Genomic DNA, 9,826 nt, shown 5'->3' with positions numbered 1-9,826 from the left:
TCCACTCTGAAGCGCGCATCCGGGGCCGGCCGCTTTTCGACTACCAGCGACTGCAGGTCACACACACAGGCTGGTTGGAATGGCCTAGCATTATCCTGATCCGGAGGTGTAACTTGAAGCTGCGGGGCCCCAGTACAAAGTCTGGAACTGGGCCCCCAAACTATAAAGCGTCATTGATAGCATTGGTTTACAATGTGGGGAAGAGAGACTTTATGGGCCCCCTAGGGCTCCGGGCCCCCTGCACATACACCCATGACCCGAATACGTGGAGCATACAGACGCAGGCTGCCAGGATACGCTGTGCCTGCCCGATGTTTCCAACTTGGCTATTAGCGCAGCGGTAGGTACGAACTATAGAGTGCGGCTGCCATATGAACTGGTGTGTGTGTGTGTGTGTGTTTTGCTTCCAGTTGTACCTGTGCTGTGCACACTCTGGCAGACGCAGCTGCTCAGTGGATACAATGTTGCGAGCAGACGGGCTGAGTGTCAATCAAAGTGCTTGGGTGGTAGCAGCAGCCGCCGCCACAGCTGCGCTGCACCTCTTGCTCGTCGGTTTTGTTTTTCTGCTTTTGGAAACTGCTGTAGGAAAGGGGGTGCACCGGTCCTGGAGGTACTGCAATACCAGGTCAATGCGTGGAGTGGACAGAGCAAGCTCTTTTTCCAGCTCCCTGTTCTAAAAATCCATTTAATATATGGTCCCCAGATAGGGGACGTATCAGATATTAAACTGATAAGAACAGATACTACACTTGATCTTAGCCAAAAGGCCGAGAAGCGATAACCCGAAATGGGTTTCACCTGTAGCCCGGCCCGCCCAACTCCACTTCCAAGGCTTGAGGCAACACGCTCAGCCAGCACTCTGGGCGCACCCACAATGCACCCAGGCAGCTGGGAGAGCTATTAAAACTTTCCATAGCCCCGCCCCACGCCTTCTCAACCGCGCCCAGCCTCACACCCTCAGTCCTTCCTCTTGCACCGTGCTCACGCATCCTAGGCTTGCAGAGCCTGCTGCTGCTGCTACTGCAGGACTCGTCAGCTCCCTACAAAGGATGGTTAAGCCGGCGATGACACTAGAAGCAAGCACTAGTTTGTCTCTGAAGGTGCGTCGGTCGGTCGGTTGGAGGGATCTCTTCGGCCGGCCGCATTTCCAGTGGGGACGGATGGAAACTTTTAACCTAAAATAAGGGAAATTGGCTTCGGCCCCATAGGGCTTTATTGCCTTCCCCTGGGCCAGCATTAGTAGACCCTAGTAAGGAGAATATTAGAGCGGCATGGTCATCCGAAGAACTTAAAAACATACAGCAGGCCTTTTTTGCCCGCCCGCCATACATACATACATACATAACTACAGATTTTATATTTTTTTTTACATATATACATTATATATACACACACACACACACACACACACACACACACACACACACACACACACACACACACACACACACACACACACAATCTTAAATCTATCTTTAATCTATATCTACAAAATCTGTAATTTAGAAATAATCCATATCTATATTCTACATAATTAATAAAGATAGATAGATAGATAGATAGATAGATAGATAGATAGATAGACTCACTCACATACATGCATACATACATACATACTGTATGCAATTGAGCCAGGTGTTTGGAAGGCTGACGATGTCACTCCTTTGTGATGTCATCAATTTAGAAGCATTAATACCGGGCTTGGCAGCCATTTCAGTCAGTCTCTGCTGCAGCTGGGAGACGGGAGATGGTCTTTATTTCCACCAAGAAGCTGCAGAACTACCGGTAACTGCATCATTTTTATTTTATTCAATATAGGTTTTATTGGTTTCATGGAGGGGGGGAAACTTTTGCCTTATCTCAAAGCAATGTAAAATTAACTTTGACAATGAAACTTAATAAATCAATTTCGAGTTGAACTATATCATGTTTGTCTGTGATATTTTATAAGGTCTACAAACAGGGGAATGAGGGGAGGGTAAGGGGGGGGTAGGTATCTATGACACGGGAGAAAGAAAAAATAAAACAAAAAGGGGGGGGGGGGCGGGCTCCGGAATTGTTGTTTCTCTTTACGATTGTGGTTTAAACGTGTTACTCACATGTCCCTGTCTGTAACCACTTGGTAAATAGGGGTGAGCTCCGGGCATCTATCCATATCGCCCAGGTGTGATACAATTTATCATAGCCTGACGGCTCATCTGGAAGCCTCATTCTCTCCATACGCTCTATTTCGTGGATCATTGCTATTTTTAGTGGAGTGCATTTTTTATGCAGCACACAAGGGGGAGACAGCGGCCTACCAAAATCGAGTTGGCTGCTGCTGTGGCTTTCTTTTTTTAAAAAAAAGGTAGGTTCCGTTCTTCCATGGTGAGGAATAGGCAGGGAGGTTCGGTTTTTGCCAGCTGGGGAATGCTTATAGGCAAGGCCTTATCCCTGGTGGTGCATGTAACGTCAGACCACGTTTCAGCATTCAGTCAGTCAGTGGCTGACAAACGAGCTCCATGCAAGTTTACATTAAACAGACACATTTCTTTCTTTACTGTATTGACTGCGGTCTGTAATCGAGCGGTTGAACTGTTTCTGTGTCCATGCATTGAATAAAGCAATACATCCTTGTAAAGTAGGCGTCCGTTCGTTGGAGTTCTTTGCTCCCCGAGTGTTGCTCCATCTCTAAACGTTGGCCTGGATCTTCATGGACGAATACTGCCCATCCCACGTGGAGCGTGTATCTCAGCCCGCGTGGAGTGCTGCAGTCCAATGAGGTATTCCGTGCTACATAGCAAGCCTTGGGCCTGTGTGATTGGGGGTCCGCTGCTGTCTGTCCACTCTGAAGCGCGCATCCGGGGCCGGCCGCTTTTCGACTACCAGCGACTGCAGGTCACACACACAGGCTGGTTGGAATGGCCTAGCATTATCCTGATCCGGAGGTGTAACTTGAAGCTGCGGGGCCCCAGTACAAAGTCTGGAACTGGGCCCCCAAACTATAAAGCGTCATTGATAGCATTGGTTTACAATGTGGGGAAGAGAGACTTTATGGGCCCCCTAGGGCTCCGGGCCCCCTGCACATACACCCATGACCCGAATACGTGGAGCATACAGACGCAGGCTGCCAGGATACGCTGTGCCTGCCCGATGTTTCCAACTTGGCTATTAGCGCAGCGGTAGGTACGAACTATAGAGTGCGGCTGCCATATGAACTGGTGTGTGTGTGTGTGTGTGTTTTGCTTCCAGTTGTACCTGTGCTGTGCACACTCTGGCAGACGCAGCTGCTCAGTGGATACAATGTTGCGAGCAGACGGGCTGAGTGTCAATCAAAGTGCTTGGGTGGTAGCAGCAGCCGCCGCCACAGCTGCGCTGCACCTCTTGCTCGTCGGTTTTGTTTTTCTGCTTTTGGAAACTGCTGTAGGAAAGGGGGTGCACCGGTCCTGGAGGTACTGCAATACCAGGTCAATGCGTGGAGTGGACAGAGCAAGCTCTTTTTCCAGCTCCCTGTTCTAAAAATCCATTTAATATATGGTCCCCAGATAGGGGACGTATCAGATATTAAACTGATAAGAACAGATACTACACTTGATCTTAGCCAAAAGGCCGAGAAGCGATAACCCGAAATGGGTTTCACCTGTAGCCCGGCCCGCCCAACTCCACTTCCAAGGCTTGAGGCAACACGCTCAGCCAGCACTCTGGGCGCACCCACAATGCACCCAGGCAGCTGGGAGAGCTATTAAAACTTTCCATAGCCCCGCCCCACGCCTTCTCAACCGCGCCCAGCCTCACACCCTCAGTCCTTCCTCTTGCACCGTGCTCACGCATCCTAGGCTTGCAGAGCCTGCTGCTGCTGCTACTGCAGGACTCGTCAGCTCCCTACAAAGGATGGTTAAGCCGGCGATGACACTAGAAGCAAGCACTAGTTTGTCTCTGAAGGTGCGTCGGTCGGTCGGTTGGAGGGATCTCTTCGGCCGGCCGCATTTCCAGTGGGGACGGATGGAAACTTTTAACCTAAAATAAGGGAAATTGGCTTCGGCCCCATAGGGCTTTATTGCCTTCCCCTGGGCCAGCATTAGTAGACCCTAGTAAGGAGAATATTAGAGCGGCATGGTCATCCGAAGAACTTAAAAACATACAGCAGGCCTTTTTTGCCCGCCCGCCATACATACATACATACATAACTACAGATTTTATATTTTTTTTTACATATATACATTATATATACACACACACACACACACACACACACACACACACACACACACACACACACACACACACACACACACAATCTTAAATCTATCTTTAATCTATATCTACAAAATCTGTAATTTAGAAATAATCCATATCTATATTCTACATAATTAATAAAGATAGATAGATAGATAGATAGATAGATAGATAGATAGACTCACTCACATACATGCATACATACATACATACTGTATGCAATTGAGCCAGGTGTTTGGAAGGCTGACGATGTCACTCCTTTGTGATGTCATCAATTTAGAAGCATTAATACCGGGCTTGGCAGCCATTTCAGTCAGTCTCTGCTGCAGCTGGGAGACGGGAGATGGTCTTTATTTCCACCAAGAAGCTGCAGAACTACCGGTAACTGCATCATTTTTATTTTATTCAATATAGGTTTTATTGGTTTCATGGAGGGGGGGAAACTTTTGCCTTATCTCAAAGCAATGTAAAATTAACTTTGACAATGAAACTTAATAAATCAATTTCGAGTTGAACTATATCATGTTTGTCTGTGATATTTTATAAGGTCTACAAACAGGGGAATGAGGGGAGGGTAAGGGGGGGGTAGGTATCTATGACACGGGAGAAAGAAAAAATAAAACAAAAAGGGGGGGGGGGGCGGGCTCCGGAATTGTTGTTTCTCTTTACGATTGTGGTTTAAACGTGTTACTCACATGTCCCTGTCTGTAACCACTTGGTAAATAGGGGTGAGCTCCGGGCATCTATCCATATCGCCCAGGTGTGATACAATTTATCATAGCCTGACGGCTCATCTGGAAGCCTCATTCTCTCCATACGCTCTATTTCGTGGATCATTGCTATTTTTAGTGGAGTGCATTTTTTATGCAGCACACAAGGGGGAGACAGCGGCCTACCAAAATCGAGTTGGCTGCTGCTGTGGCTTTCTTTTTTTAAAAAAAAGGTAGGTTCCGTTCTTCCATGGTGAGGAATAGGCAGGGAGGTTCGGTTTTTGCCAGCTGGGGAATGCTTATAGGCAAGGCCTTATCCCTGGTGGTGCATGTAACGTCAGACCACGTTTCAGCATTCAGTCAGTCAGTGGCTGACAAACGAGCTCCATGCAAGTTTACATTAAACAGACAACATTTCTTTCTTTACTGTATTGACTGCGGTCTGTAATCGAGCGGTTGAACTGTTTCTGTGTCCATGCATTGAATAAAGCAATACATCCTTGTAAAGTAGGCGTCCGTTCGTTGGAGTTCTTTGCTCCCCGAGTGTTGCTCCATCTCTAAACGTTGGCCTGGATCTTCATGGACGAATACTGCCCATCCCACGTGGAGCGTGTATCTCAGCCCGCGTGGAGTGCTGCAGTCCAATGAGGTATTCCGTGCTACATAGCAAGCCTTGGGCCTGTGTGATTGGGGGTCCGCTGCTGTCTGTCCACTCTGAAGCGCGCATCCGGGGCCGGCCGCTTTTCGACTACCAGCGACTGCAGGTCACACACACAGGCTGGTTGGAATGGCCTAGCATTATCCTGATCCGGAGGTGTAACTTGAAGCTGCGGGGCCCCAGTACAAAGTCTGGAACTGGGCCCCCAAACTATAAAGCGTCATTGATAGCATTGGTTTACAATGTGGGGAAGAGAGACTTTATGGGCCCCCTAGGGCTCCGGGCCCCCTGCACATACACCCATGACCCGAATACGTGGAGCATACAGACGCAGGCTGCCAGGATACGCTGTGCCTGCCCGATGTTTCCAACTTGGCTATTAGCGCAGCGGTAGGTACGAACTATAGAGTGCGGCTGCCATATGAACTGGTGTGTGTGTGTGTGTGTGTTTTGCTTCCAGTTGTACCTGTGCTGTGCACACTCTGGCAGACGCAGCTGCTCAGTGGATACAATGTTGCGAGCAGACGGGCTGAGTGTCAATCAAAGTGCTTGGGTGGTAGCAGCAGCCGCCGCCACAGCTGCGCTGCACCTCTTGCTCGTCGGTTTTGTTTTTCTGCTTTTGGAAACTGCTGTAGGAAAGGGGGTGCACCGGTCCTGGAGGTACTGCAATACCAGGTCAATGCGTGGAGTGGACAGAGCAAGCTCTTTTTCCAGCTCCCTGTTCTAAAAATCCATTTAATATATGGTCCCCAGATAGGGGACGTATCAGATATTAAACTGATAAGAACAGATACTACACTTGATCTTAGCCAAAAGGCCGAGAAGCGATAACCCGAAATGGGTTTCACCTGTAGCCCGGCCCGCCCAACTCCACTTCCAAGGCTTGAGGCAACACGCTCAGCCAGCACTCTGGGCGCACCCACAATGCACCCAGGCAGCTGGGAGAGCTATTAAAACTTTCCATAGCCCCGCCCCACGCCTTCTCAACCGCGCCCAGCCTCACACCCTCAGTCCTTCCTCTTGCACCGTGCTCACGCATCCTAGGCTTGCAGAGCCTGCTGCTGCTGCTACTGCAGGACTCGTCAGCTCCCTACAAAGGATGGTTAAGCCGGCGATGACACTAGAAGCAAGCACTAGTTTGTCTCTGAAGGTGCGTCGGTCGGTCGGTTGGAGGGATCTCTTCGGCCGGCCGCATTTCCAGTGGGGACGGATGGAAACTTTTAACCTAAAATAAGGGAAATTGGCTTCGGCCCCATAGGGCTTTATTGCCTTCCCCTGGGCCAGCATTAGTAGACCCTAGTAAGGAGAATATTAGAGCGGCATGGTCATCCGAAGAACTTAAAAACATACAGCAGGCCTTTTTTGCCCGCCCGCCATACATACATACATACATAACTACAGATTTTATATTTTTTTTTACATATATACATTATATATACACACACACACACACACACACACACACACACACACACACACACACACACACACACACACACACACAATCTTAAATCTATCTTTAATCTATATCTACAAAATCTGTAATTTAGAAATAATCCATATCTATATTCTACATAATTAATAAAGATAGATAGATAGATAGATAGATAGATAGATAGATAGATAGATAGATAGATAGACTCACTCACATACATGCATACATACATACATACTGTATGCAATTGAGCCAGGTGTTTGGAAGGCTGACGATGTCACTCCTTTGTGATGTCATCAATTTAGAAGCATTAATACCGGGCTTGGCAGCCATTTCAGTCAGTCTCTGCTGCAGCTGGGAGACGGGAGATGGTCTTTATTTCCACCAAGAAGCTGCAGAACTACCGGTAACTGCATCATTTTTATTTTATTCAATATAGGTTTTATTGGTTTCATGGAGGGGGGGAAACTTTTGCCTTATCTCAAAGCAATGTAAAATTAACTTTGACAATGAAACTTAATAAATCAATTTCGAGTTGAACTATATCATGTTTGTCTGTGATATTTTATAAGGTCTACAAACAGGGGAATGAGGGGAGGGTAAGGGGGGGGTAGGTATCTATGACACGGGAGAAAGAAAAAATAAAACAAAAAGGGGGGGGGGGGCGGGCTCCGGAATTGTTGTTTCTCTTTACGATTGTGGTTTAAACGTGTTACTCACATGTCCCTGTCTGTAACCACTTGGTAAATAGGGGTGAGCTCCGGGCATCTATCCATATCGCCCAGGTGTGATACAATTTATCATAGCCTGACGGCTCATCTGGAAGCCTCATTCTCTCCATACGCTCTATTTCGTGGATCATTGCTATTTTTAGTGGAGTGCATTTTTTATGCAGCACACAAGGGGGAGACAGCGGCCTACCAAAATCGAGTTGGCTGCTGCTGTGGCTTTCTTTTTTTAAAAAAAGGTAGGTTCCGTTCTTCCATGGTGAGGAATAGGCAGGGAGGTTCGGTTTTTGCCAGCTGGGGAATGCTTATAGGCAAGGCCTTATCCCTGGTGGTGCATGTAACGTCAGACCACGTTTCAGCATTCAGTCAGTCAGTGGCTGACAAACGAGCTCCATGCAAGTTTACATTAAACAGACACATTTCTTTCTTTACTGTATTGACTGCGGTCTGTAATCGAGCGGTTGAACTGTTTCTGTGTCCATGCATTGAATAAAGCAATACATCCTTGTAAAGTAGGCGTCCGTTCGTTGGAGTTCTTTGCTCCCCGAGTGTTGCTCCATCTCTAAACGTTGGCCTGGATCTTCATGGACGAATACTGCCCATCCCACGTGGAGCGTGTATCTCAGCCCGCGTGGAGTGCTGCAGTCCAATGAGGTATTCCGTGCTACATAGCAAGCCTTGGGCCTGTGTGATTGGGGGTCCGCTGCTGTCTGTCCACTCTGAAGCGCGCATCCGGGGCCGGCCGCTTTTCGACTACCAGCGACTGCAGGTCACACACACAGGCTGGTTGGAATGGCCTAGCATTATCCTGATCCGGAGGTGTAACTTGAAGCTGCGGGGCCCCAGTACAAAGTCTGGAACTGGGCCCCCAAACTATAAAGCGTCATTGATAGCATTGGTTTACAATGTGGGGAAGAGAGACTTTATGGGCCCCCTAGGGCTCCGGGCCCCCTGCACATACACCCATGACCCGAATACGTGGAGCATACAGACGCAGGCTGCCAGGATACGCTGTGCCTGCCCGATGTTTCCAACTTGGCTATTAGCGCAGCGGTAGGTACGAACTATAGAGTGCGGCTGCCATATGAACTGGTGTGTGTGTGTGTGTGTGTTTTGCTTCCAGTTGTACCTGTGCTGTGCACACTCTGGCAGACGCAGCTGCTCAGTGGATACAATGTTGCGAGCAGACGGGCTGAGTGTCAATCAAAGTGCTTGGGTGGTAGCAGCAGCCGCCGCCACAGCTGCGCTGCACCTCTTGCTCGTCGGTTTTGTTTTTCTGCTTTTGGAAACTGCTGTAGGAAAGGGGGTGCACCGGTCCTGGAGGTACTGCAATACCAGGTCAATGCGTGGAGTGGACAGAGCAAGCTCTTTTTCCAGCTCCCTGTTCTAAAAATCCATTTAATATATGGTCCCCAGATAGGGGACGTATCAGATATTAAACTGATAAGAACAGATACTACACTTGATCTTAGCCAAAAGGCCGAGAAGCGATAACCCGAAATGGGTTTCACCTGTAGCCCGGCCCGCCCAACTCCACTTCCAAGGCTTGAGGCAACACGCTCAGCCAGCACTCTGGGCGCACCCACAATGCACCCAGGCAGCTGGGAGAGCTATTAAAACTTTCCATAGCCCCGCCCCACGCCTTCTCAACCGCGCCCAGCCTCACACCCTCAGTCCTTCCTCTTGCACCGTGCTCACGCATCCTAGGCTTGCAGAGCCTGCTGCTGCTGCTACTGCAGGACTCGTCAGCTCCCTACAAAGGATGGTTAAGCCGGCGATGACACTAGAAGCAAGCACTAGTTTGTCTCTGAAGGTGCGTCGGTCGGTCGGTTGGAGGGATCTCTTCGGCCGGCCGCATTTCCAGTGGGGACGGATGGAAACTTTTAACCTAAAATAAGGGAAATTGGCTTCGGCCCCATAGGGCTTTATTGCCTTCCCCTGGGCCAGCATTAGTAGACCCTAGTAAGGAGAATATTAGAGCGGCATGGTCATCCGAAGAACTTAAAAACATACAGCAGGCCTTTTTTGCCCGCCCGCCATACATACATACATACATAACTACAGATTTTATATTTTTTTT

At 48.7% G+C, this 9,826-nt stretch overlaps 4 non-coding genes across 4 annotated transcripts; all 4 read right to left on the bottom strand.

Annotated features, from left to right (window-relative positions):
• Nucleotides 1–588: 588 nt before the first annotated feature.
• On the bottom strand, nt 589–779 carry LOC136603697 (U2 spliceosomal RNA). Its single transcript, XR_010789680.1, has one exon. It is a non-coding gene; the product is annotated as a U2 spliceosomal RNA (small nuclear RNA).
• Nucleotides 780–3,409: 2,630 nt separating this feature from the next.
• Nucleotides 3,410–3,600, bottom strand: LOC136603696 (U2 spliceosomal RNA). Its single transcript, XR_010789679.1, has one exon. It is a non-coding gene; the product is annotated as a U2 spliceosomal RNA (small nuclear RNA).
• Nucleotides 3,601–6,221: 2,621 nt separating this feature from the next.
• LOC136603695 (U2 spliceosomal RNA) lies at nt 6,222–6,412 on the bottom strand. Its single transcript, XR_010789678.1, has one exon. It is a non-coding gene; the product is annotated as a U2 spliceosomal RNA (small nuclear RNA).
• A 2,635-nt stretch (nt 6,413–9,047) lies between these two features.
• Nucleotides 9,048–9,238, bottom strand: LOC136603694 (U2 spliceosomal RNA). The gene has a single exon (XR_010789677.1). It is a non-coding gene; the product is annotated as a U2 spliceosomal RNA (small nuclear RNA).
• Nucleotides 9,239–9,826: the final 588 nt, after the last annotated feature.

This window comes from Eleutherodactylus coqui, unplaced genomic scaffold (assembly GCF_035609145.1).
Source record: "Eleutherodactylus coqui strain aEleCoq1 unplaced genomic scaffold, aEleCoq1.hap1 HAP1_SCAFFOLD_810, whole genome shotgun sequence".
NCBI lineage: Eukaryota > Metazoa > Chordata > Amphibia > Anura > Eleutherodactylidae > Eleutherodactylus > Eleutherodactylus coqui.
Note: the sequence above shows the minus strand (reverse complement) of the source record. Positions and strands in the feature narration are given on the sequence as shown.